At 37.9% G+C, this 5,379-nt stretch overlaps 1 pseudogene; it reads right to left on the reverse strand.

Moving 5' to 3' along the window:
* Positions 1-355: 355 nt before the first annotated feature.
* On the reverse strand, positions 356-1,406 carry LOC131832971 (putative olfactory receptor 2B8; annotated as a pseudogene).
* Between the last annotated feature and the right edge of the window lie 3,973 nt (positions 1,407-5,379).

Here is a 5,379-nt window from a genome sequence, read left to right on the forward strand (position 1 = left end):
TCACAATGCAAGAAAAAGTGATATGTCTCCGACAAATTGCTAGAAAATGCTAAAATGTTAATATTTCTTACAGGGTTTTAGTGTTCCAAGGGTTTTCAGTGTTCCAAGATTCTTAATTTCTTAATTTCCTATGTATGTTCCTGAATATCTTCTTCTAAGTAAAAATAAACTAGCATTCCTAAATGGGGGTGGGGAATAAGAAAAATAAGAAAAACCTGTGGTGCTTTTTAAAATAATAGTATGATGCAGATGCTCTAGGACACTAGGTCATATCTCTGGAGGTTGCATGAATCGATGAGCTTAGATTATGAGCACTCACTTGTATAAAAGAATCAAGTAAGGAAATTCCCTTGAGAGTTGTCAGAAGAAATTTTGGATGACACAAGAAGGTCATAGTCATCTTAAATACCCTGGCAGTCAAAGTCCCCCATCAAAGGGTCTTCCCTGCTCAGTCATCTGGAGTCCTGGCCCCTGCAAAGTACCTTCTTCATTGCTCCTGTCACATCCTTGTTCCTCAGTGTATATATGACGGGGTTGACCATGGGGGTGACGATGGTGTAGAACAGAGAAATAAACTTGACCTGATCCTGGGAGTAGTTATTGCTGGGCTGGAGGTAAGCATAGATGGCCGTGCCATAGAACAGGGAGACCACTGTGATGTGGGACCCACATGTGCCAAACGCTTTCCTCTGCCCTGCAGATGACTTTATTCTTAAGACCGCCCTGACGATCTGACCATAGGAGACTGTGATTAATGTCACAGGTATGAGAAGGATGACCACACCGACAAAGAAGACCTCAGACTCATACACAGTGGTGTCTACACAGGCAAGCTTGAGCAGTGCGGGGACCTCACAAAAGAAGTGGTCTATTTTATTTCTCCCACAAAGTGATAAAAGGAAGAGGAGCACTGTCTGCAACGAGGAGTTGCCAAAACCAATAAACCACGATGCAGAAGCCATGAGGGCACAGAGACGGGGGTGCATGATCACGGTGTACTGCAGGGGCTTGCAGATGGCTGCATAGCGGTCAAACGCCATGACCCCTAACAGAAGGCATTCCGTGCATCCCAGCCCTAGAGCAACAAACAGCTGAACTACACAGCCACCATATGAGATAGACTTGTCTGCCGTCCTGAGATGAACCAGGAGCTGCGGGACAGTGCTGGTCGTGTAACACAGGTCCAGAAAGCTTAGGTTGGAGAGGAAAAAGTACATGGGAGTCTGAAGATGTGGGTCCAGTTGGGCCAAGGCAATGATGGTGGCGTTTCCCAGCAGAGTGAACAGGTAGAAGATCAGAAGAACCACAAAGAGGACTAGCTCCAGTTGAGGCCGGTCAGAGAACCCCAGCAGGATAAACCCCATGAAAGAGCTGCCATTCTTCTGTTCCATCCTCTGCTAGCACATGTTTCCTGCCAGGACGAAGCATTTAGCAATTTTAAAAGAAATCTTTAAAAAAAAAAAAAAAGAAATTAAAAAAAAATAGTTGACAGGGGTAGGGTGGATCTCTCATATTAAAGTAGGACCATAGGATTTTATCATTAACTACTTGAATGAATGATGTGATCATTAAGTGCTGGATGATAATGAATAATGAATCATGGAGCACTTCATCAAAAATTAATGACATACTATATGGCGACTAATATAATAAAAAATAAAAATTTTTATAAAGAATAAACACTTAAGTAAATTTAAAAATTGACATAATTTATCCCAATCCAGTTTTACATTATTACAAAAAGAATATCATTAATATTTAGTATAAGAAAAATGAAATAATGCATATTGTCTTTGAATCAGTCATAGGTACAAAAGGTCTTTCGGCCTGAGCTCAATAAGACTAAAGTACTATAAACATATACCTACATTTTAGAAAGAATGGGGATAATGGAAAAAGAGGGAGGGTAATCAGAAAAAATCAGAAAGAGATGCAGACAGAGGGAGAAATGTTATTTCAAGTATGTATCTCATGATTCTACAAAATTGGATTTGCACATACCTCACGTGCAATAGAATACAATACAATATAATCTCAAAAATGCATTCAGATACAGGAATTGAAAACCTAGAATGTATTAATTCAAAGAATTCAATTACATGCAAAATACCACCACTACTCTGCACACAAACATTTTGACAGAACTGACTAACGTATTTATGAAAGTTGCACCGATTTTTGATATGGTAGGGAAAAAAGTAATAATCACAGAGAACCAAAAACATTACTATCCAAATACAGTGCTTAACTTTTCCTTAAAGATGCTTGAAATTACCATACCAATTTAATAGGAACTCCAAAAATTCATTGGCCCTGCATATCCATTGAAATCAGAACCCTGAAATCCAGTGGCCAAGACTTTCTTCTTCTATCTGAAGACTTCTGTTTCACACATTACCAAGTACAGGGCATGGAATCCTAAAAGAGGTAGGATTTTTCACTATCAACATTCTAATCAGATTAGTCATTTTAAAAGTTATCTAGTGGTGTAATCTATCTACAAAGAAAAATGCTTTACATCACTCCCTATGATAAAATAATTAAATATATAAATACGTAGAGATAAAGACAGATACATTCTCAAAGTAAAGTAGGTTAAATCACTATAATGGAAACCTCTAAGTACTAGAAGAAAAGTTATAAAGAAAAGGATATTTTCATATACAAAATCTCAGACATCCATTGATATTAGACTAATTACCAACTTTCTGAAGCTATCTTGCAGAGTTAGTCACACTGAACAAACACATGGCTAGCTCTAAGGCAAGTCTGATGAACATTGTCATCCAACTGATTAGTACTGAAGAAGCTCTATCCCAACAAAACAGACGTCAGAAAATGACTATTTCAGTTCTATCATGTTCAAATAGTTAAGCATACAGTACATTTTTAATTCTTCTGAGAGTTTCAAAATCTGAATCAGAGTAGACACATTGATGTGTGAGAGAAATTGGTACAAAACTGTCCTAAAATAAATGTATCTAAAATCTGAATAGAGGTTATAGAGTTCACACTATTTTATATGTCCTCTGATTTTCTATAAAGTTGTGGTCAGTGTTACCCAGAATAAAAAATTATGCACAAGTATTTCTTGATAGAATTATTATAAAGGCATCTGAAAGAGTCTAAATGTGCAAAAAAAGAGAATATCCCCAGACTCACATATACTCAGAAGAGCAAAAAAAATAAAAAATTAAAAAAAAAAAACATGTTTCAGTCTCATGCACATACACACACAAATACAGATACACTTGTCTTAAGTAAATTGCTGGCAACTTTCCAAATGTGCCTCATAAAGGATACACTAAAGTGAAAGAAGACAAAAGTGAAATGCTAACTCCTCCACGGAAAGCACCAATATAGTAATGCAGCATTAGAATAAAATAATGTTGTAATTTAACATTATCCTATCCATAAGGACTAAGAAGGCAGATGAGAAAAGATAAAACTCCAGCAAGATGATATTGTACAAACGCTTTGCTGCTTTATAAGATTATATATGTGTGTGAAAAAGTGCTCCACATCACTCGGCATCAGGGAAATACAAATCAAAACCACAATGAGATATCACCTCACACCAGTCAGAATGGCTAAAATTAACAAGTCAGGAAATGACAGATGCTGGTGAGGATGCGGAGAAAGGGGAACCCTCCTACGCTGTTGGTGGGAATGCAAGCTGGTGCAGCCACTCTGGAAAACAATATGGAGGTTCTTCAAAAAGTTGAAAATAGAGCTACCCTACAACGCAGCAACTGCACTACTGGGCATTTACCCTAAAGATACAAATGTAGGGATCCGAAGGGGCATGTGCACCCAAATGTTTGTAGCAGCAATGTCCACAATAGCCAAACTATGGAAAGAACCTAGATGTCCATCAACAGATGAATGGATAAAGATGATGTGGTATATATACACAATGGAATACTATGCAGCCATCAAAAGAAATGAAATCTTGCCATTTGCAATGATGCGGATGGAACTAAAGGATATTATGCTGAGTGAAATAAATCAATCAGAGAAAGACAATTATATTTTCTCCCTGATATGAGGAATTTGAGAGGCAAAATGGGGGGCTTTGGGGGGGTAGGAAGGACAAAATGAAAAAAGATGGGATCGGGAGGGAGATAAACCATAAGAGACTCTTAATCTCACAAAACAAACTGAGGGTTGCTGGGAGGAGGGGATAGGGAGAGGGTGGTGGGATTATGGACATTGGGGAGGGTATGTGCTATGGTGAGTGCTGTGAAGTGTGTAAGCCTGATGATTCACAGATCTGTACTCCTGGGGCAAATAATACATTATATATTAATTTTTAAAAAAAATTTTTAAAGCACATGTTACTTGGCAAGAGAAAAATGTTATTAGGTATAATAACAATAAATAGATTCTACAAAATAAAAGAAGATGGCATTCTAAGTCATAATTACCATCCAAAAAATAATATAACGGAAAATGACACCTCATAAAAATACAGTTTTACAACAACAATTAAGAGAACAGATATCAAATGGAAGAGGTTAAATATTTAGTGCCGGCACACGGGAGCTCTAAATATTTAGAGCCATCATTGTAGGTGTTCAATGCTGACATATAAGTCTTATTTCATTGGAAGAATACATATTTCCATATACTAGCTGGTCAGTATACAACTACACATTGTAAAGACTAAATATCTCAAGATAGTGTCTATATTGAAGATATTTCAAATACATAACATTCACTGATATATTTGACATACAAACCCTGCCCTATCCAGTTCCTAGTGAATCCTGAAATCGTGTTGGCAAACTATGAACAGCCTCAGGGCTACGAGTGAATCTCTTCGCGTTAATGATGCATCTGTTTCATAGGTCTGAGCTAACCTCAGATATATTACAACAGGCTCCTCAGTAAGAATTGCATCAGACTTAGTCCTGCCTTAGCACTGGCAGCCTTTCGTCTCTCCTAAGAGTCTGTCACTGGCTAAGAGTTGCCCACACTCTGTTCCTGAGACCTCCTTGCAAAGCAGATCCCTCTCAGCTGAGGGCAAATCTCTGAAGAAGGGAATGGCTGTGCACCTGGCAGCCCATATTCCTAACACATAGGGTAAGGATCAGAGCAGCAGCCAGGTAAAGAGCGTCTGAGCGGGGCCCCAACAGCATTCACACAGAGTCCATTCACGATCCTGTGCAAGGATAGATGGATGGAACCTGGTATACCTTACACATCACCTCAGTGCAATTATACACATACAGACACACACAACTTATCATTTGCCTAATTCATGAATTAAACATTCAGGATTCTTCTTTTTTTTTATTCAGATTGGTATTTGTACTCACTTGAATGGTCATCATTTCTTATTAAAAATAACATGAAAATAGAAAAATGCTGACACAA

Source organism: Mustela lutreola, chromosome 6, assembly GCF_030435805.1.
Source record: "Mustela lutreola isolate mMusLut2 chromosome 6, mMusLut2.pri, whole genome shotgun sequence".
Taxonomy (NCBI): domain Eukaryota; kingdom Metazoa; phylum Chordata; class Mammalia; order Carnivora; family Mustelidae; genus Mustela; species Mustela lutreola.